The following is a 24406-nucleotide window of genomic DNA, read 5'->3' on the forward strand; positions in this document are numbered from 1 at the left end:
AACACAAGCAGAACTTAGCTTATGCTGAGCAGACTGGCCACAGGAACGATCCAGGAGGAAGCAAGACCAATACTAGAACATTGACTGGAGGCCAGGATCAAAGCACTAGGTGGAGTTAAATAGAGCAGCACCTAACGACTTAACCTCATCACTTGAGGAAGGAAACTCAGAAGCCGCAGTACCACTCGTGACCACAGGAGGGAGCTTGATCAGAGAATTCACAACAGTACCCCCCCTTGAGCAGGGGTCACCGAACCCTCACCAGAGCCCCCAGGCCGACCAGGATGAGCCATATGAAAGGCACGAACAAGATCGGCAGCATGGACATCAGAGGCAAAGACCCACAAATTATCTTCCTGACCATAACCCTTCCACTTAACCAGATACTGGAGTCTCCGTCTCGAAACACGAGAATCCAAAATCTTCTCCACTATATACTCCAACTCCCCCTCCACCAAAACCAGGGCAGGAGGATCAACAGATGGAACCACAGGCACCACGTATCTCCGCAACAATGACCTATGGAATACGTTATGGATGGAAAAAGAATCTGGAAGGGTCAAACGAAAAGACACAGGATTAAGAACCTCAGAAATCCTATACGGACCAATGAAACGAGGCTTAAACTTAGGAGAGGAAACCTTCATAGGAATATAACGAGATGACAACCAAACCAAATCCCCAACACGAAGTCGGGGACCCACACAGCGTCTGCGATTAGCGAAACGTTGAGCCTTCTCCTGGGACAAGGTCAAATTGTCCACTACATGAGTCCAAATCCGCTGCAACCTGTCCACCACAGTATCCACACCAGGACAGTCCGAAGACTCAACCTGCCCTGAAGAGAAACGAGGATGGAACCCAGAATTGCAGAAAAACGGTGAAACCAAGGTAGCCGAGCTGGCCCGATTATTAAGAGCGAGCTCAACCAACGGCAAAAAGGACACCCAATCATCCTGATCAGCAGAAACAAAACATCTCAGATATGTTTCCAAGGTCTGATTGGTTCGTTCAGTCTGGCCATTTGTCTGAGGATGGAAAGCCGAGGAAAAAGACAAATCAATGCCCATCCTAGCACAAAAGGCTTGCCAAAACCTCGAAACAAACTGGGAACCTCTGTCAGAAACGATGTTCTCTGGAATGCCATGTAAACGAACCACATGCTGGAAGAATAATGGCACCAAATCAGAGGAGGAAGGTAATTTAGACAAGGGTACCAAATGGATCATCTTAGAGAAGCGATCACAAACTACCCAAATGACCGACATCTTTTGAGAGACGGGGAGATCCGAAATAAAATCCATAGAGGTATGTGTCCAAGGCCTCTTCGGGATCGGCAAGGGCAAAAGCAACCCACTGGCACGAGAACAGCAGGGCTTAGCCCGAGCACAAATCCCACAGGACTGCACAAAAGAACGCACATCCCGCGACAGAGACGGCCACCAAAAGGATCTAGCCACCAAATCTCTGGTACCAAAGATTCCAGGATGACCAGCCAACACCGAACAATGAACCTCAGAGATAACTTTATTCGTCCACCTATCAGGGACAAACAGTCTCTCTGCTGGGCAACGATCAGGTTTATTAGCCTGAAATTTTTGCAGCACCCGCCGCAAATCAGGGGAGATGGCAGACACAATTACTCCCTCTTTGAGAATACCCGCCGGCTCAGGCAAACCCGGAGAGTCGGGCACAAAACTCCTAGACGGGGCATCCGCCTTCACATTTTTAGAGCCCGGAAGGTACGAAACCACAAAGTCAAAACGGGAGAAAAACAGCGACCAACGAGCCTGTCTAGGATTCAACCGTTTGGCAGACTCGAGATAAGTCAAGTTCTTGTGATCAGTCAAGACCACCACGCGATGCTTAGCTCCTTCAAGCCAATGACGCCACTTGTCGAATGCCCACTTCATGGCCAGCAACTCTCGATTGCCAACATTATAATTTCGCTCAGCAGGCGAAAACTTCCTGGAAAAGAAGGCGCATGACTTCATCACCAAGCAATCAGCACCTCTTTGCGACAAAACAGCCCCCGCTCCAATTTCAGAAGCATCAACCTCAACCTGGAACGGAAGCGAAACATCTGGTTGACACAACACAGGGGCAGAAGAAAAACGACGCTTTAACTCTTGAAAAGCTTCCACAGCAGCAGAAGACCAATTGACCACATCAGCACCCTTCTTGGTCAAATCGGTCAATGGTTTAGCAATACTAGAAAAATTACAGATGAAGCGACGATAAAAATTAGCAAAGCCAAGGAACTTTTGCAGACTCTTCAGAGATATCGGCTGAGTCCAATCATAAATGGCCTGGACCTTAACAGGGTCCATCTCGATGGTAGAAGGGGAAAAAATGAACCCCAAAAATGAAACCTTCTGAACACCAAATAGACACTTTGATCCCTTCACAAACAAAGAATTAGCACACAGGACCTGGAATACCATTCTGACCTGCTTCACATGAGACTCCCAATCATCTGAGAAGACCAAAATATCATCCAAGTATACAATCAGGAATTTATCCAGGTACTCTCGGAAGATGTCATGCATAAAGGACTGAAATACTGATGGAGCATTGGCAAGTCCGAATGGCATAACTAGGTACTCAAAATGGCCCTCGGGCGTATTAAATGCAGTTTTCCATTCATCGCCCCGTTTAATACGCACAAGATTATATGCACCACGAAGATCTATCTTGGTGAACCAACTAGCCCCCTTAATCCGAGCAAACAAATCAGATAGCAACGGCAAGGGGTACTGAAATTTGACCACGATTTTATTTAGAAGGCGGTAATCAATACAAGGTCTCAGCGAACCATCCTTCTTGGCCACAAAAAAGAACCCTGCTCCCAATGGCGATGACGACGGCCGAATATGACCCTTCTCCAAGGATTCTTTTACGTAACTCCGCATAGCGGCGTGCTCAGGTACAGATAAATTAAACAGTCGACCCTTAGGAAACTTACTACCAGGAATCAACTCGATAGCACAATCACAATCCCTATGCGGAGGTAGGGCATTGGACTTGGGCTCATCGAATATCTCCCGGTAATCAGACAAGAACTCTGGGACCTCAGAAGGGGTGGATGATGAGATAGACAGAAATGGAACATCACCATGTACCCCCTGACAACCCCAGCTGGACACAGACATTGATTTCCAATCTAATACTGGGTTATGGACTTGTAGCCATGGCAACCCCAACACGACCACATCATGCAGATTTTGCAACACCAGAAAGCGAATATCCTCCTGGTGTGTAGGAGCCATGCACATGGTCAGCTGGGTCCAATACTGAGGTTTATTCTTGGCCAAAGGCGTAGCATCAATTCCTCTCAATGGAATAAGACACTGCAAGGGCTCCAAGACAAACCCACAGCGCCTAGCAAACTCCAAGTCCATCAAATTCAGGGCAGCGCCTGAATCCACAAATGCCATGACAAAATAGGAAGACAAAGAGCAGATCAAAGTAACGGACAAAAGAAATTTCGACTGTACCATACCAATGGTGGCAGACTTAGCGAACCGCTTAGTGCGCTTAGGACAATCGGAGATAGCATGAGTGGAATCACCACAGTAGAAACACAGCCTATTCTGACGTCTGTGTTCTTGCCTTTCAGCTCTGGTCAAAGTCCTATCGCACTGCATAGGCTCAGGTTTATGCTCAGATAATACCGCCAAATGGTGCACAGATTTACGCTCACGCAAGCGTCGACCGATCTGAATGGCCAAAGACATAGACTCATTCAGACCAGCAGGCATAGGAAATCCCACCATGACATCCTTAAGGGCTTCAGAGAGACCCTTTCTGAAGATTGCTGCCAAAGCACATTCATTCCATTGAGTGAGCACAGACCACTTTCTAAACTTCTGACAATAAATCTCTATCTCATCCTGACCCTGACACAGAGCCAGCAAATTTTTCTCTGCCTGATCCACTGAATTAGGTTCATCGTACAGTAATCCGAGCGCCAGAAAAAACGCATCAATATTACATAATGCAGGATCTCCTGGCGCAAGGGAAAATGCCCAGTCTTGAGGGTCGCCACGTAATAAAGAAATAATGATCTTAACTTGTTGAACTGGGTCACCAGAGGAGCGAGGTTTCAACGCCAGAAACAGTTTGCAATTATTTTTGAAACTCAGAAATTTAGCTCTATCTCCAGAAAACAAATCAGGAATAGGAATTCTTGGTTCTAACATAGAATTCTGAGCCACAAAGTCTTGAATATTTTGTACTCTTGCAGTGAGAAGATCCACACATGAAGACAGACCTTTAATGTCCATCACCACACCTGTGTCCTGAACCACCCAAATGTCTAGGGGAAAAAAAAGGCAAAACACAGTGCAAAGAAAAAAAAATGGTCTCAGAACTAATTTTTTCCCTCTATTGAGAAGCATAGTACTTTGGGCCTCCAGTACTGTTATGAAGAGGTAATTCAGAACCACAATGGATCTTGAAGTTAAGAGCACACAAGTGACCTGACAAAAACCACAAAACATAGGACGAGCTCTGAGACGTGGAAACTCTGCTGACCGCAATCCCTAAACCTATCAAACCACAATAGAGGTAGCCGTGGATTGCGCCTAACGCTCCCTATGCAACTCGGCACAGCCTGAGAAACTAGCTAGTCCTGAAGATAGAAAAATAAGCCTACCTTGCCTCAGAGAAATTCCCCAAAGGAAAAGGCAGCCCCCCACATATAATGACTGTGAGTAAAGATGAAAATACAAACACAGAGATGAAATAGATTTAGCAAAGTGAGGCCCGACTTACTGAATAGACCGAGGATAGGAAAGATAGCTTTGCGGTCAACACAAAAACCTACAAACAACCACGCAGAGGGGCAAAAAGACCCTCCGCACCGACTAACGGTACGGAGGTGCTCCCTCTGCGTCTCAGAGCTTCCAGCAAGCAAGAAAAACCAAAAAAGCAAGCTGGACAGAAAATATAGCAACAAAGTAACACAAACAGAACTTACTTATGCTGAGCAGACTGGCCACAGGAACGATCCAGGAGGAAGCAAGACCAATACTAGAACATTGACTGGAGGCCAGGATCAAAGCACTAGGTGGAGTTAAATAGAGCAGCACCTAACGACTTAACCTCATCACCTGAGGAAGGAAACTCAGAAGCCGCAGTACCACTCGTGACCACAGGAGGGAGCTTGATCACAGAATTCACAACAGGTAGGGTTAGGGTTTAGGGCTAGAGTTAGGGCTAGGGGTAGGATTAGGGTTAGGGTTAGGGCTAAATTTAGGGTTAGGGTTGGGGCTAAATTTAGAGCTAGGGTTGGCGCTAAATTTAGGGTTAGGCTTCTTTCACACTTACGTCGGTATGGGGCCGTCGCAATGCATCGGCCCAACATACCGACGCACGTTGTGAAAATTGTGCACAACGTGAGCAGCGGATGTCGTTTTTCAACGCATCCGCTGCCCAATCTATGTCCTGGGGAGGAGGGGGCAGAGTTACGGCCACGCATGCGCGGTCAGAAATGGCGGATGCGAGGTGCAAAAAAAGTTACATTGAACGTTTTTTGGTGCTGACGGTCCGCCAAAACACTGATCCAGTGCACGACGGACGCGACGTGTGGCCATCCGTCACGATCCGTCGGCAATACAAGTCTATGGGCAAAAAACGCATCCTGTGGGCACATTTGCAGGATCCGTTTCATGTCCAAAACGACGGATTGCGACGGATGCCAAACGACGCAAGTGTGAAAGTAGCCTTAGGGCTAGGGTTAGGGTTGGGGCTAAAGTTAGGGCTAGGGTTGGTGCTAAAGTTAGGGTTAGAGTTGGGATTAGGGTTAGGGTTTGGATTAGGGTTGGTATTAGGGTTACGCTTGGGATTAGGGTTAGGTTTGGGATTAGGGTTAAGGTTAGGGTTGTGATTAGGGGTGTATTGGGATTAGGGTTAGGTTTGAGGTTAGGGTTGAGATTAGGATTAGGGGTGTGTTGGATTTAGTGTTTAGTTAGGGTTATGGTTAGGGTTGACATTAGGGTTGTTTTGGGGTAAGGGTTGTGATTATGGTTAGGGTTAGTGATTAGGATTATGGATCAGGTTGGGATTAGGGTTAGGGGTGTGTTGGGATTAGGGTTGGAGCTAGAATTGGGGGGTTTCCACTGTTTAGGTACATCAGGGGGTCTCCAAACACGACAGACAATTTTGCGCTCAAAAAGTCAAATGGTGCGCCCTCCCTTCTGAGCTCTGCCGTGCGCCCAAACAGTGGGTTACCCCCACATATGGGGCATCAGCATACTCGGGATAAATTGGACAACAACTTCTGGGGTCCAATTTCTCTTGGTACCCTTGTGAAAATAAAAACTTGGGGGCTACAAAATCCTTTTTGTGGAAAAATATATATATATATTTTTTTATGACTGCATTATAAACTTCTGTGAAGCACTTGGGCATTCAAAGTTCTCACCACACATCTATATAAGTTCCTTGGGGGGTTTAGTTTCCAAAACGGGGTCACTTGTGGGGGGTTTACTACTGTATAGGTACATCAGGGGCTCTGCAAATGCAACATAATGCCCACAGACCATTCTATCAAAGTCTGCATTCCAAAACGGCGCTCCTTCCCTTCCGAGCTCTGCCGTGCGCCCAAACAGTGGTTTACCCCCACATATGGGGCATCAGCATACTCAGGATAAATTGGACAACAACTTTAGTGGTCCAATTTCTCCTGTTACCCTTGTGAAAATAAAAACTTGGGGGCTACAATATCTTTTTTGTGAAAAAAAAATATTTTTTATTTTCACGACTCTGCATTCTAAACTTCTGTGAAGCACTTGGGCATTCAAAGTTCTCACCACACATCTAGATAAGTTCCTTGGGGGGTCTAGTTTCCAAAATGGGGTCACTTGTGGGAGGTTACTACAGTTTAGGTACATCAGGGGCTCTGCAATCGCTACATAATGCCCACAGACCATTCTATCAAAGTCTGCATTCCAAAAAGGCGCTCCTTTCCTTCCGAGCTCTGCCGTGCGCACAAACAGTGGTTTACCACCACATATGGCGCATCAGCGTACTCGGGATAAACTGGACAACAACTATTGCAGTCCAATTTCTCCTGTTACCCTTGTGAAAATAAAAACTTGGGGGCTACAATATCTTATTTGTGGAAAAAAAAATATTTTTTTTTTAACGACTCTGCATTCTACACTTCTGTGAAGCACTTGGGCATTCAAAGTTCTCACCACACATCTAGATAAGTTCCATGGTGGGTCTAGTTTCCAAAATGGGGTCACTTGCGGAGGGTTTCTACTGGTTAGGTACATCAGGGGCTCTACAAACGCAACATAATGCCCGCAGACCATTCTATCAAAGTCTGCATTCCAAAACGGCGCTCCTTCCTTCCGAGCTCTGCCCTGCGCCCAAACAGTGGTTTACCCCAACATATGGGGTACCAGCATACTCAGGACAAATTGGACAACAACTTTTGGGGTCCAATTTCTCTTGTTACCCTTGTGAAAATAAAAACTTGGGGGCTAAATAATCTTTTTTGTGGAAAAAAAAATATTTTTTATTTTCACGACTCTGCATTATAAACTTCTGTGAAGCACTTGGGCATTCAAAGTTCTCAGCTCACATCTAGATAAGTTCCATGGGGGGTCTAGTTTCCAAAATGGGGTCACTTGTGGGGGATTTCTACTGTTTAGGCACATCAGGGGCTCTCCAAACGCGACATGGCGTCTGATCTCAATTCCAGCCAATTCTACATTGAAAAAGTAAAACGGCACTCTTTCTCTTCCAAGCTCTGCGGTGCGCCCAAACAGTGGTTTACCCCCACATATTGGGTATCGACGTACTCAGGAGAAATTGCACAACAACTTTAGTGGTCTAATTTCTCCTGTTACCCTTGTGAAAATAAAAATTTGTGGGCAAAAAGATCATTTTTGTAGAAAAAATGCGATTTTTTTTTTCACGGCTCTACGTTATAAACTTCTGTGAAGCACATGGGGGTTCAAAGTGCTCACCACACATCTAGATAAATTCCTTAAGGGGTCTAGTTTCCAACATGGTGTCACTTGTGGGGAGTTTCCACTGTTTAGGCACATCAGGGGCTCTCTAAACGTGACATGGCGTCCGATCTCAATTCCAGCCAATTCTGCATTGAAAAAGTCAAACGGCGCTCCTTCACTTCTAAGTTCTGTGGTGCGCCCAAAAAGTGGTTTACCCCCACATATGGGGTATTGGCGTATTCAGGAGAAATTGCATAACAAAATTTATGGTTACATTTCTGTTTTTACACTTGTGAAAATAAAAAAAATGGTTCTGAATTAAGATGTTTGCAAAAAAAGTTAAATGTTCATTTTTTCCTTCCACATTGTTTCAGTTCCTGTGAAGCACGTAAAGGGTTAATAAACTTCTTGAATGTGGTTTTGAGAACCTTGAGGGGTGTAGTTTTTAGAATGGTGTCACACTTAGGTATTTTCTATCATATAGACCCCTCAAAATGACTTCAAATGTGATGTGGTCCCTAAAAAAAAAAGGTGTTGTAAAAATGAGAAATTGCTGGTCAACTTTTAACCCTTATAACTCCCTAACAAAAAAAATTTTTGTTTCCAAAATTGTACTGATGTAAAGTAGACATGTGGGAAATGTTATTTATTAACTATTTTTCGTGACATATCTCTCTGATTTAAGGGCATAAAAATACAAATTTTGAAAATTGCAAAATTTTAAAAATTTTCGCCATATTTCCATTTTTTTCATAAATAATCGGAAGTAATATCGAAGAAATGTTACCACTACCATGAAGTACAATATGTCACGAAAAAACAATCTCAGAATCAGTGGGATCCGTTGAAGCGTTCCAGAGTTATAACCTCATAAAGTGACAGTGGTCAGAATTGCAAAAATTGGCTCGGTCATTAAGTACCAAATTGGCTCTGTCACTAAGGGGTTAAGAGACTTTAATAAGGAGTGGTATTCACCTGCGCTGTCTACAAAAACGAACAATAAAATGAAAAATAGATGAATAAATGAATAAGAGAGCACTTACTTAATGAGTAATCATTGGTTATGCAGTGGATGTTGCAATGGGTCCTTAAAGTACTACCAGAATCTTAGGGGAATGAGGAGAGAGAAAAAAAAAAAAAAAAGGGGGAAAATGTTTGTATTGGTGAATATAGTGAGACTAAATAGATTTATAATATATACTCACTCATATCTGAGTGAGTATATATTATAAATCTATTTATAATATATACTCACTCATATCTGAGTGAGTATATATTATAAATCTATTTGTAATATATACTCACTCATATCTGAGTGAGTATATATTATAAATCTATTTATAATATATACTCACTCATATCTGAGTGAGTATATATTATAAATCTATTTAGTCTCACTATATTCACCAATACAAACATTTACCCCCCTTTTTTTTTTTTTCTCTCCTCATTCCCCTAAGATTCTGGTAGTACTTTAAGGACCCATTGCAACATCCACTGCATAACCAATGATTACTCATTAAGTAAGTGCTCTCTTATTCATTTATTCATCTATTTTTCATTTTATTGTTCGTTTTTGTAGACAGCGCAGGTGAATACCACTCTTTTTCATTTTATATACTTTACAGGTCTACACAGAACCTGTCACAAGCACCAGCAGCACGCTACATTCAGCAATTTTGTTTCCCCACTAGGGACTATCAGGAGCGCCAGTGCTTTTTACTTTCTTTTTTAGACTTTAATAAGGGCTCTTTCAGAAGAGTGCAAAGAACAAAAAACATTGTAAAAAGTCAAGAAGAGAGCTATCTGGGAGTAAGTGGATTAGATGAGAGTGGAACAATCATTCCATGACTTTAGAGATGAAGGGGAGATAAGCCACAGGTCTGTAGTTAGCAGTGTAGTTCTTGTCCACAGTTTTTTTTATAAAGGGTTTATTGTGTCATGTTTGCTTGAAGAGGGAAAGATCCTGGAAGAAAGAGAAAGATAAAATTTTTTAGCTAGGTAGATAGTGACATCAGGGAAAAGGGAAATAAGTAAATTTGTAGGCAAAACAGTCATTGATATACTAGGGAGAGAAGAAACAAGGAGCCTGATAACTGTTTAGTCTATGACCGGTTCAAAGGTTGAAATGTGGGGAGTGAATTGAGTTTGATATGGTGAATGTTTTTCTTGAAAATAAGAGCCCAGATCAACAGTGCTGAGATTGGTGATGGGGCCCTGTGCTATAGGAATTAGGAGCGAGTGGAAAATGTCAACAGTTGTTGATCGGCTAATAGCGATGTGATGAGAGTGGTGATTTAGGCATTTTGGCTAGATGAAGAGCAGAGTTATAAGTTTTGAGCATGAACTTATAGTGGAGGAAGTCTTCTCCTGAAAGTGATCCACCTGGAGCAACAGAGAAAATGTGTTTGCATGCGTGTGCCAAAATTGCAGTAATCTGTCGGGTCTTTCTGAATGTAGCGGGTGTTACGTCATGCAAGACACTTTACATTGTCTTATTAAAATGTGACATTCCTAAGTCTGGACAGATGAGGCAGGAGGTTGGACATAAATATGTCTAGATTTCTCATAAGCTGCTGGATGTTGCTGTCATGGAGATTTCTATTTTTGTGATATGTGGATGTGTCCTTAATGAGGGGCAGTTCTCGACAGAGAAAGAAAGAAGGTTGTGGTCAGAGAGTGGTAAAGGGGAGTTTGTAAGGTTATGCAATGAGCGTAGCCAGAAGTGGACCAAATTTGGTATATTCCCATGTTCATGTGTAAGAGAGTTAGTAAGTTTTGAAAAGCCAAGAGAGGAGGTTTGAATAGATTGGCAGCAGATGCAGAGAGTGGATTATCAATGGAGATGTTAAAATACCCCATGATGTGAGTGGGATGTCACAGGATAACAAGAATGTAAGAGAGCAAAAGCAAAATGATTCTGGAGCTGTTTTGTTTTGCTTGGAGAAGGGTCTAACAGTATGAACATCAAAGAAAGGAAATATAAGCAATGGTATAGAGGGATAACGTGGAAATGTGCTCATATCATTGTCCAATTGTTTTTATTGTCACTTTTTTGTTATCTTTTATTATTTTGCTTCTGGAAGTTTACCTGGAATTGATAAAATTATGTTATCTACTTGAAACATTAAAATTTGCAGAAACTAAAAACCTAACTTATAGTTTTGTTCATAGTTAGACAACATTTTTAGAAATAATCTAGGTAATGATCTAGGTAATGTTCAATTCAGATCAACATTATCTTCTGAAAATAATTTAAATGTAAATTAGTGAAACAAGTATTTTATTAGGTTAATTTCAGCAGAGAATTCAATTAATACCCATGAATGTCAATATGGAATGTTTTAACAGGCATATCTGAGTTTTATTTGTCTGTGAGATAATTATAGGAACCTCCATCCTCACAGGGATATTGTTATAACAAAGTGGCTTGCAGTAATTTGATTACTGCGAATAGTTATGTATGCTGAAATCTCAATTAAATTTTCCTTGCTTACTGTGATAAAAAATGAATACAATTCTTTGAAGAGCCATAAAGTGTTAAGCTTGCCTATGTTCTTATAATGAAATTCCCACAAAGAAGCATGTCCTTCAATAAAACTAGTCTATGGGAAAAAAAAGTTCTAAAGTTAAATCTGGTGAGATTAGCAAGCATATTTTTTAACTGAAGCTTGATTTTTGAGCAGTTCTTATCCAAATTAACGCACAGTATATGGAGAAAAATAATATCAAGTCTGTCTAAATAATGGATTTTTCAAGTAGGAACTAGTGATGAGCGAACAGTAAAATGCTCGGGTGCTCGTTGCTCAGGTTGAGCAGATTGGTATACTCGGGTACTCGACCCGAGCAACAAGCCCAATGTAAGTCTATGGGAGACCCGAGTATTTTTACCGCGATCCCCCAGGGGTCCTTTTAACCGCGGCCCTTTTTAATTTTTTGCATTTTTGTTTTTCGCTCGCCTCCTTCCCAGAGCCTTAACTTCCCAGAGCCAAGTGTGGTGAAATTGCAAAAAAAGTACAATCCCACATTTGTTTTTTGTTTGGCTTTTTTGCTAAGTTCACTAAATGCTAAAACTGACCTGCCATTATGATTCTCCAGGTCATTACGAGTACATAGACACCTAACATGACTAGGTTATTTTTTATCTAAGTGGTGAAAAAAAATTCAAAACTTTGCTAAAAATACAAATTGCAACATTTTCCGATACCCGTAGCGTCTCCTTTTTTCGTGATCTGCGGTCAGGTGAGGGCTTATTTTTTGCGTGCTGAGCTGATGTTTTTAATGATACCACTTTGTGCAGATACATTCTTCTGATCGCCCATTACTACATTTTAATGCAATGTCACGGCGACAAAAAAACGTAATTCTGGCATTTCAAATTTTTTTCTCACTACACTGTTTAGCGATTAGGTTTGTTTAATTGATAGATCGGGCGATTCTGATCGCGGTGATACCAAATATGTGTAGGTTTGATTTTTTTTATTGTTTTATTTTGGATGGGGCAAAAGGGGGGTGATTTAAACTTTTATATTTTTTTTTTTCATATTTTAAAAAATGTAATTTTTTTAACTTTTGTCATGCTTCAATAGCGTCCATGGGAGGCTAGAAGCTGGCACAACTGGATCAGCTCTGCTACATAGCAGCGATCATCAGATCGCTGCTATGTAGCTGAATTGCAGGCTTGCTATGAGCGCCGATGCTCACAGCAAGCCAGCATCAGTAACCCTAGAGGTCTCAAGGACCCCTAAGGTTACTATCCTGATGCATCGCTGGCCCCCGATCATGTGACGGTGGTCAACGATGCATGTATTTCCGGCCACGTGGCCAGAAGCGGTAGTTAAATGCTGCTGTCAAAGGGTGACAGCCTTTAACTGGTTAATAGCCGAAGGTGGATCGCGATTCCACCTGTCGCTATTTCTCGCACGTGTCAGCTGTACAAAACAGCTGACATGTTGCAACTTTGATGTGGGCTTAACGCCGGAGCCCTCATCAAAGGGGGAGACACGACATGCGCAGTACTAGTACAAGGCATGTCCTGAAGGGGTTAAGGTCTAAAAACGTCTGAAAATTATGGAAACACTGCTCAAATTGCCCCTAGAAGCATTCCTGACTCCTAGTTCACAGCTTTAAACAATTTTTTCCGACATTCATGCAATTTTTCCTGGTGCCACAAAAAACACACTATAACGAAACCAAAACGGATTTTGCTTGGAAATATGTCAAGGTACAACCTTTGCAGGTTAATGACTTGCCTGTAAGGCCAAATAATTAACCCAGAACGAAAATTTCCTCCCTCACTTGAGCTTAGTTGAGATGCAGCGTTTTTGAATCGTTTTTCAACTTTAACATTGCTTTCAACCACTACAAATGCATTCACTGGGAAATGTCATTGTAACATTTAACACCCCTAGCTGGCCATGTGGTGTGTGACACATAAGCAGACCCATCTTGTTTCATGTATGAAGGAGGGACTCTTAAAGTCACAGAGCCTATTTTTACTGGTGCATCAGGTGGCATTAATCTTCTTAAAGGGCCATTATTAAACAGTGGGTATCCTAAACGGCAGCAGATCCAACCATGTATATACTCCAGCTCCAGATAAATGGTAAAAAACTTTTTCTTTATTGATCCAACGTAATAAAAACAGGATAATCCTTACAGATGGCAGACAGAATAAGTGATTGCGCAGAGAACGGCTACGCGTTTCGACCACAACGGGTCTGACTCATGCCTAGATAATCTCAGAAATGGTAGCTATATATATAGCACCCTTGAACCTATCACAAGCATTTCATCCGTCACATGACTAAATACACAGGTCCTGGAAGTGCATAAAAGACAAATACAGATAGTGCATATAAAAGTAAAATAACGCATACATAAATGCAAAATATAAAATTGTCAAACCTACCTATTGCCCTAATTAGCCATAATGGTAAAGTATTTTGTTTCTTTTATTCATACCCGCGGGGAAGCGAGTGTTCAGACGGTACATCCAAAACGCCTCCATAGTAAGTAGGCGTCTTTTTATATCACCCCCGCGGCTTTGAGGAAAAACTCTCTCTATGCCGTGTACTCTAAGAGCTGCGGTGTCTTCATTATGTGTCATACCGAAGTGTTTGGATACCATTGAGATATTCCTAATAATCATGTTGTAATTTTTTGAGTCCCTGAGATGTTCGGAGACGCGTGAACCTAATACCAAAATCAATTGTATTAATATAGTCAACAAATCCTGGTATGGCAGACACATCACCCCCCCAAATAATGAGCGTATCATCGATGTATCTGCCATACCAGGAGATGTGATCAATAAAGGGATTGTCTGGAGAATACAAATATTGCTGTTCCCAATGGGCCATTGTCAAATTAGCTAAAGATGGCGAATATTTAGCCCCCATAGGAACTCCTGACTTTTGAACAAATATTTAATCACCAAATGAAAAAACATTGTGTCTCATAAGGAAGAAAATAACCTGCAAAGCAAAATTAATTAAGTCCTGTGAATAATGTCCATAATCTGTTAGATGAAACTGTAAAGCTCTCATAGCTACATCATGAGGTATATTTGTGTACAAAGACACAACATCACAGCTCAGCCAGACATAATTCTCTCTCCAAGTCCAGTTAGAAAGTATTTTTAACACCTCTCTTGAGTCTTTGATATAACCTGGCATTTTCGTGACTATAGGTTGCAGCAGTGAGTCAACCCACTCACACAGGTGTTCCGTCACAGATCCGATCCCGGATATGATGGGACGCATTGCTGGAAATCCAGCATGAGACCCAATGTTTTTTCATTTGGTGATGAAATATTTGTTCAAAAGTCTAGAATTCCTATGGGGGCTAAATATTCGCCATCTTTAGCTAATTTGACAATGGCCCATTGGGAACAGCAATATTTGTATTCTCCAGACAATCCCTTTATTGATCACATCTCCTGGTATGGCAGATACATCGATGATACACTCATTATTTGGGGGGGGTGATGTGTCTGCCATACCAGGATTTGTTGACTATATTAATACAAATGATTTTGTTATTAGGTTCACTTATGTTTTTGATCAAAGTAACATTTCCTTTCTTGATTTAAATCTGTATGGTATAGTTGATGAACTTATAGCTAGTAAAACCTATGTAAAGCCCATCAGTGGAAATACTATTCTCCATACGACCAGTAGCCACCCAGCCCACACAATAAAATCTATACCTGTGGCTGAGTTTACTAGGTTAAAACGTAATTGCAGTAGGGATGAGGATAAACTAAAAGAATTCAGTGAGCTTAACGAAAAATTAAAAGCCCGTAAATACCCCAATTGGTCGATTAATAGGGCCAAAAATATAGTGGACAAAAAACGCAGAGAAGATCTTTTGGTAAATAGTGCTATGAGTGGATCTAATAAAAAGAGATTAAGTGATAAACCTCATGTATGTTTACAGTTCAGTTCTCAGTTTAATCATATCAAAAAAATTATCAATCATAGATTACCTATTTTATATGAAGACCATACACTCATGAATATTCTGAAAGATGGGGTTAATGTGGTGGCGAGAAGGGCTCGAACTATCGGGGATCTAGTAGCTCCGAATTCGTTTCTGACTAAATCAGGATCCAAAACCTGGCTTGAATGCCAGGGTTTCTTTAGATGCGGCACTGCGGCTTGTAGTACCTGTGCGCATTCTTGTGTAGGCAACACCTTTCAAAATACCGAAAAAACTAAAAGTTACAAAATTAATAGTTTTATAAATTGTCACAATAAAAATGTGATCTACAAAATAGACTTTGTAATTTGCCAAATTTCATACATAGGGTGCACATCAAGAAAGTTGAAAACACGCGTCTCCGAACATCTCAGGGACGCAAAAAATTACAACATGATTAATAGGAATATCTCAATGGTATCCAAACACTTCGGTATGACACATAATGAAGACACCGCAGCTCTTAGAGTACACGGCATAGAGAGAGTTTTTCCTCAAAGCCGCGGGGGTGATATAAAAAGACGCCTACTTACTAGGGAGGCGTTTTGGATGTACCGTCTGAACACTCGCTTCCCCGCGGGTATGAATAAAAGAAACAAAATACTTTACCATTATGGCTAATTAGGGCAATAGGTAGGTTTGACAATTTTATATTTTGCATTTATGTATGCGTTATTTTACTTTTATATGCACTATCTGTATTTGTCTTTTATGCACTTCCAGGACCTGTGTATTTAGTCATGTGACGGATGAAATGCTTGTGATAGGTTCTAGGGTGCTATATATATAGCTACCATTTCTGAGATTATCTAGGCATGAGTCAGACCCGTTGTGGTCGAAACGCGTAGCCGTTCTCTGCGCAATCACTTATTCTGTCTGCCATCTGTAAGGATTATCCTGTTTTTATTACGTTGGATCAATAAAGAAAAAGTTTTTTACCATTTATCTGGAGCTGGAGTATATAGATGGTTGGATCTGCTGCTGCTTGGAGTCCCGGGTCAGGACTTACTTTCGTGCTCCACATCTGATGGTCTGGTTGGTGAGCTGGCTGCGGCTTTTGTTAGCCGTTTTTCTTTTTTTAGCTTTATGGTATCCTAAACTGCTGTAGCCTATGCTGTGAGTGGATGGGCTGCCAAGAATTATGACGCACCATAATACCCCTTTCATAAGATGTCCAGGAGGGACTCCTGAAAAAATATTTCATTGAATGCAAGGCCTGCCCTGCTACCAATTCATATGCACCCCAATAACCCTTTGAACCCACATACTGGATGGGCCCATGAAAATCCACTTCACGATATGCATTTTGTACTCCCGTTCTCCCTTGTTTTACACATTGGCAGCAAAACCAGCCCTGCTGCATAGTCATATGCACCCCATGATGCCTGGATGGGCTCATGAAAATCCTCTTGTATATTTTAATGGTATGATGGTTCCCTCTTTGCAGAATTATTTACAGGAGAATTTGGCAATTTTATTTGCCATGTTTTTAACACTAAGTTTCAGATACGGCTTTAAAGAAGGCTAATACTTGCAATACAATGCAATTTTATTACAATCTACAAAATTCAAGGAAGAGTATAATTGAATAGTATGAGTGCGTACAATTTTGTATATGTACTTAACATACAAAGGTTAATAAGTACATATTGTCATACCGTTGCTGCTGCCTCCCCAGTCAGCGTCTCTTTCTCCGCACTCGCTCCCGGCCTCTGCTTCTCGTGCACGCGCGCATACCAGGTTCAGTGCTGCGCGTGTTCACTTCTGATCTTCTGTCTCCTCTATGGTCCTGGAGGACTAATACCCTGAGGTCGGTTCTCCTTATTGTCCTCTCTATGGTACTGGAGGTCTGTTACCTGGAAGTGCTACCCTGCCTGTAGGTATTTAAACTGCTTCATGCCGTCCCTCTGTGCCTGGTTATAATTTGTTCCTTCAGGTGTTCCTGGCCGCTCTTAGTCTCTGTGAAGTTCGTTTTCCCTCTGACTTTGGGTTTATCCTGTGTCTCTGCAGTTCCTGTCTTTCCTGGATCCTGCTAGCCTCTGTGTTTCCTCAGTTCCTTCGCCAGTCCCTGTACTGGTGCAGTTTTCCCATCAGTCCTGTGTCTCTGCAGTACTCTCTATATGACTGCACTCGGATGTCATCTGAGTGCAACCTGATTCTATTGCATTATTCTGTGGTCCTACTATCCCGCCTCATCTTGGTCTTCTCCCGTCCTGGTCCTCAAGTTTCCGTGGCGATGGTCCCTCGCGGGCCTGCCCCTAACTCTCCCTGAATAGTTGGTGGTCTATCTGGTCAGCTCGTCCGTGAGGGGTTCATCGTCGCGGTCTAGAGGGTCCACTTCCCATTTTCCTCCTGTGAATCATCACACTCACTATTGGACTGCACTCGGGTGACATCTGAGTGCAGCCTGATTCTTACAACATATTAGCCCTGATTCTAACACATATAAGGATTAAGCACATATAATGATTACATATATATAAAGATTGACTACATACAGTATACTTACATCATCAACAAGAGGCTTTTAAACATTATCCATCTGGAATATCAGAGAAACAACACCAAGACAGAGAACCCCTGAGAGATTACCTACACTGGGGGTACCTTTTTTAAAAATATACTATTGCCATCACAGCCCCTCATGCTCAACATTCACCGGCCTATATCAGTACAGAACACGTTCACCCAGGTCATGTCGTCAGTAGTGTTGAGCGATACCTTCCGATATCGGAAAGTATCGGTATCGGATTGGATCGGCCGATATTCAAAAAATATCGGATATCGCCGATACCGATACCCAATCCCAATGCAAGTCAATGGGACCAAAATATCGGAATTAAAATTAACCCTTTCTTTCCTTGTAGGTTCATTCTACATGAAGGAAAACAACTAAGAATAATGTAGGATGTATTTGGTGAGGTGGCGGAGACATTAAAGTCATAGAGGTTTAGCCCAATCAAATAGAATAGCATGATTTTTTTTTTTTTTAAAGACGTTCGGCGTGACAAAGATATTGACTAGGGTTGAGCGACCTTGACCTTTTTAGAGTCGAGTCGTGTTTCGCGAAACCCGACTATCTTAGAAGTCGAGTCGAGTGGAATCGGCCGATTATCGCGAAAAGACGGGTATCGCCCGAAACACGAAACCCAATGCAAGTCAATGGGGGAGCATAGTCGGCAGTGAGTGGAGGCCAGGAAAACACCTACACTGCCCATTTTAATGGCAAAAACATCCATTCTTTTTACTGAAGCTTGTCAATCGTAATTTAGCTTATAATAATTGGAAGGCATTTGAAATTGGGGGTCATTTGGCTAAAGTTGTTGGGGGGTAGGGCTGGTTCAAGTAATTAGTGGGCCCAGGAAATCTGGAACGCGTCACGGCAGTGGAGCAGGGAGAGGAAAGTATTTCAACTTTGCAAGTGCTGTGAACCTGAGCAAGCAGGGGGGGGCCACTCGTTGGCATTGGCACTGGCACAGGGCCCCTCAAAGTACAGCGGTGTGTTTGCACGGTGGGGGCGCCTCCCACCGGCAGCAACACTTTTGCGTACTATGAGAGGCCCTGTGCCAGTGATATCGCCAACTAGTATTCCTCCCCCCACCTGATGAAGGAACCTGCACTTTCATCTGCACCTTCCTGTTTGTCCCCGTGTAAGGTGGTATGGTATGCGGGAAGAGTAACCTGACTTTCAGCAGGGTCACAATCTTGCTGTGTAGCGTGCACGGGGAATTTAGCGTTATGGGTCAATGTACCAGCAGACTCATCTATCACTGGCTGGGCAATGGGCAGGATGAGGAGGAAACACAGATATAGGCCCAAAGAATAAAGTGGGCTAAATGCAGTTCAAAAATGGTAACACAGGACTAACCAGGGGGCATTGCAGTGGAGGACAACTGGAATGAGAGGCTGACACAGAGAGTAGGCCCAAATCAGTAAGTAGTCGAAATGCAGTTCAAAATTGGCAACCGTAGTAAACAGGCGGCACAGCTTTGTTCAGTGGAGGAGAACAGCAAGGAGTGGCAGACACCGATAGTAGGCCCCAACCCAACTAGTAGGCCAAATGCAGTCTAACATTAACAACTACTTAACGAGAGCCTGAAAATGGAATTTCAGGACAGGAAACCAGGAGAACAGCAAGGAGTGGCAGACACCGATAGTAGACCCCAACCCAACTAGTACGCCAAATGCAGTTGTTCCATTTAACCACAATTTAATGAGAGCCTGAACATAGAAGCTCAGGAAAGGCAACCTGGAGAACACCTTGTAGTGTAACACACCATCTCTCTACACCCCATACCCAATTTGTAGGCCTAATGCAGTGTAGTTTCCAACAACTACTAAACGAGAGCGGGAAGATCGAAGCAATGGCGAGGAAACCTGGGGAACACCTTGGAGTGGAACACACCATCTCTCTACACCCAATTTGTAGGCCTAATGCAGTGTAGTTTCCAACAACTACTAAATGAGAGCATTAAGATCGCAGCAATGGCGAGGAAACCTGTGGAACACCTTGGAGTGGAACACACCATCTCTCTACACCCCATACCCAATTTGTAGGCCTAATGCAGTGTAGTTTCCAACAACTACTAAACGAGAGTCGGAAGACCGAAGCAATGTGGATGAAACCTGGGGAACACCTTGGAGTGTAACACACCATCTCTCTACACCCCATACCTAATTTGTAGGCCTAATGCACTGTAGTTTCCAACAACTATTAAACGAGAGCAGGAAGATCGAAGCAATGGAGAGGAAACCTGGGGAACACCTTGGAGTGGAACACACCATCTCTCTACACGCCATACCCAATTTGTAGGCCTAATGCACTGTAGTTTCCAACAACTACTAAACGAGAGCATTAAGATCGCAGCAATGGCGAGGAAACCTGGGGAACACCTTGGAGTGGAACACACCATCTCTCTACACCCCATACCCAATTTGTAGGCCTAATGCACTGTAGTTTCCAACAACTACTAAACGAGAGTCGGAAGACCGAAGCAATGTGGATGAAACCTGGGGAACACCTTGGAGTGTAACACACCATCTCTCTACACCCCATACCCAATTTGTAGGCCTAATGCAGCGTAGTTTCCAACAACTACTAAACGAGAGCATTAAGATCGAAGCAATGGCGAGGAAACCTGGGGAACACTTTGGAGTGGAACACACCGTCTCCCTACACCCCATACCCAATTTGTAGGCCTAATGCAGTGTAGTTTCCAACAACTACTAAACGAGAGCAGGAAGATCGAAGCAATGGCGAGGAAACCTGGGGAACACCTTGGAGTGGAACACACCATCTCTCTACACCCCATACCCAATTTGTAGGCCTAATGCACTGTAGTTTCCAACAACTACTAAACGAGAGTCGGAAGATCGAAGCAATGGAGAGGAAACCTGGGGAACACCTTGGAGTGTAACACACCATCTCTCTACACCCCATACCCAATTTGTAGGCCTAATGCAGTGTAGTTTCCAACAACTACTAAACGAGAGCAGGAAGATCGAAACAATGGCGAGGAAACCTGGGGAACACCTTGGAGTGGAACACACCATCTCTCTACACCCCATACCCAATTTGTAGGCCTAATGCACTGTAGTTTCCAACAACTACTAAACGAGAGCATTAAGATCGCAGCAAGGGCGAGGAAACCTGAGGAACACCTTGGAGTGGAACACACCATCTCTACACCCCAGACCCAACTTGTAGGCCGAATGCAGTGTTGTTTTCAACAACTACTTTAAGAAGAGCCTGAAGATCAAAGCTCAGAAAAGGCAACCCGGGGAACACCTTGGAGCGGCAGACACTGGTAGTAGGCTGTAAACCCCAAATTTTGGTCAATGTTTATGAAATGTTCCAGGGGTACACAGACAGCATTGGTGTGGTAAGCGGAGGACAATTTATATTTGGGACTGCAGACAGACTTTGTAGGCTGTCCCCTGTGGACCATGCATCCACAACATTAACCCAGTGCGCCGTAATGGACATCTAACCTTTTGTGGACATGCCTACTGGTCCATGCATCTGTTGTCAGGTGCACCTTTCTACTATTAGATAGCCAGAGATCATGGACAATGCAGATTTTTACATGATGCTGTAGTGCTGGGATGGCTTTTCTCGCAAAAGAAGTGACGACTAGGGTTGAGCGAAACGGGTCGTTCATTTTCAAAAGTCGCCGACTTTTGGCAAAGTCGGGTTTCATGAAACCCGATCCAACCCCTGTGCGGGGTCGGCCATGCGGTACGCGACTTTCGCGCCAAAGTCGCGTTTCAATGACGCGAAAAGCGCCATTTCTCAGCCAATGAAGGTAAACGCAGAGTGTGGGCAGCGTGATGACATAGGTCCTGGTCCCCACCATCTTAGAGAAGGGCATTGCAGTGATTGGCTTGCTGTCTGCGGCGTCACAGAGGCTATAAAGGGGCGTTCCCGCCGACCGCCATGTTACTGCTGCTGATCTGAGCTTAGGGAGAGGTTGCTGCCGCTTCATCAGAAGCAGGGATAGCGTTAGGCAGGGTCCATTAACCACCAAACCGCTTGTGCTGCAGCGATTTGCACTGTCCAACACCAACTTCGGTGTGCAGGGACAGTGGAAGCTACATTTTATTTTTTTTTTCCTCAGTGCTGTAGCTCATTGGGCTGCCCTAGAAGGCTCCCTGATAGCTGCATTGCTGTGTGTACGCCGCTGTGCAAACCAACTGCTTTTTTCAAAGCACAAATCCTCTTGTTCCTTCCTTTCTGCACAGCTATCTTGTTTGTTTGTCCACACTTTTTATTTAATTTGTGCATCAGTCCACTCCTTATTGCTGCCTGCCATACCTGGCTGAGATTACTGCAGGGAGATAGTAATTGAAGGACAGTTCCTTTTTTTTTTTTTTTTTGTGGGAGATTAAGATTGGCATTTCTGCAAGAGTGCCATCCCTGTCTGTGCCATCTCTCACTCAGTGGGCCATAAAAAGCATATTTATTTTTTTGCTTGATTTGGGTTCTAAAATCTACCTAAAAAAATCACTACATCAATCAGTGGGAGAAAAATATTGGCCTCAGGGCTTGTGTGCCACTCCTGTGTGCATCATCACTCACTCAGTGGGCCATAGAAAGCCTATTTTTTTTTTTTGCTTTATTTGGGTTCTAAATTCTACCTGAAAAAATCAATAAATCAATCAGTGGGAGATTAATATTGGCCTTTGGGCTTGTGTGCCAGTCCTGAGCGTGCCATCTCTCTCACAAATAGTGGGCCATAGAAAGCCTATTTATTTTTTTTTTTTTTGTTTTATAAATTCTCCCTGAAAAAAAAAAGGGAGATTAATATTGGGCTTGTGTGCCAGTCCTAAGCGTGCCATCTCTCTCTCTCAGATAGTGGGCCATAGAAAGCCTATTTATAATTTTTTTTATTGGGTTTATAAATTTTCCCTGAAAAAAAAAAAAAAAAAAGTGGGAGAACAATATTGGCCTCTGGGCTTGTGTGCCACTCCTGACTCCTGTGTGCGTCATCTCTCACTCAGTGGGCCATAGAAAGCCTATTTTTTGTTTTATTTGTTTTCTAAATTCTCCCTGAAAAATCATTTTATTTTATTTGGTTTCTAAATTCTTCCTGAAAAAATCATTTTTTTTTATTATTTTTTTTTTCTAAAGTCTCCCTGAAAAAAAAAAAAAAATCAAATCAGTGGGAGATTAATATTGCCCTTTCTGCTTGTGTGCCAGTCTTGACTCCTGGGTGTGCCATCTCTCTCTCTCTCTCCAATTGTGGGCCATAGAAAGCCTATTATTTTTTTTCCTTGATTTGGGTTCCAAAATCTACCTGAAAAAATCACTACATCAATCATTGGGAGAACAATATTGGCCTCTGGGCTTGTGTGCCACTCCTGACTCCTGTGTGGGACATCTCTCACTCAGTGGGCCATAGAAAGCCTATTTTTTGTTTTATTTGTTTTCTAAATTCTCCCTGAAAAAATAATTTTATTTTATTTTGTTTCTAACGTCTCCCTGAAAAAAAAAATAAAAATAAAAAAAAACAGTGGGAGATTAATATTTACATTTGTGCTTCAGTGACAGTCCTGCGTGTGTGGTATCTCTCTCATTTGGTGCCACCAAAAACAGAGTGTGTAACATTGTGCCTGATTTTCGTTGTGGTCTCACCCACCTGTAAAGGGGTAGCTAAATCATACTGAAGTTATAGCTCACCGTGTAAGTTGTGTGACAGCAACAAATACCGTTAGTTTGTTTACGTTTTTAAAACAATGAGGAAGTCTGGAGGAAGAGGTCGTGGCCGGGGGCGTTCATTGTCAGCTGGTAATGAGGGTAGTGGTAGTGGTGGAGCATCAGGTGGACGTGGGAAAAAAAATATTGCACCTAAGTCTGGAGCTGTGGAGCCAGGTTCGTCGTCTGGCTACACAAGGCCTCGAACGCTCCCTTTTCTGGGAGTAGGAAAACTGCTTTTAAAGCCAGAGCAGCAAGAGCAAGTTTTGGCTTATCTTGCTGACTCAGCCTCTAGCTCTTTTGCCTCCTCTCGTGAAACTGGTAAATGTAAAAGCAGCGCGTCGTTAGTGGATGTTCACGGTCAGGGACAAGTCGCTTCCTTGTCCTCTTCAGCAAAAACAACAACAGAGAGGAATGCAGCAGGCGACACAACGGGTTACTCCATGGAGCTCTTTACACATACCGTCCCTGGCTTAGAAAGTGAAGCAGTTAACAGTCCATGCCCATTACAAGTTGAATCTGACATGGAGTGCACTCATGCACAGCCACAGCCAGACTACTATGCTGGTCCTTTGACTCAGACCACAACATTGCCCTCGCAGGGTAATGATCAAGAATCAGACCCTGATGAGACTATGTTGCCCCATCACGAACGCTATACCACCGACCGACACGGTGACACAGACGAAGTTGCACAGGAGCTACAAGAAGAGGTAATAGATGACCCAGTTCTTGACCCCGATTGGCAGCCATTGGGGGAACA

Source organism: Ranitomeya imitator, chromosome 3 (genome assembly GCF_032444005.1).
Source record: "Ranitomeya imitator isolate aRanImi1 chromosome 3, aRanImi1.pri, whole genome shotgun sequence".
Classification (NCBI taxonomy): Eukaryota; Metazoa; Chordata; class Amphibia; order Anura; family Dendrobatidae; genus Ranitomeya; species Ranitomeya imitator.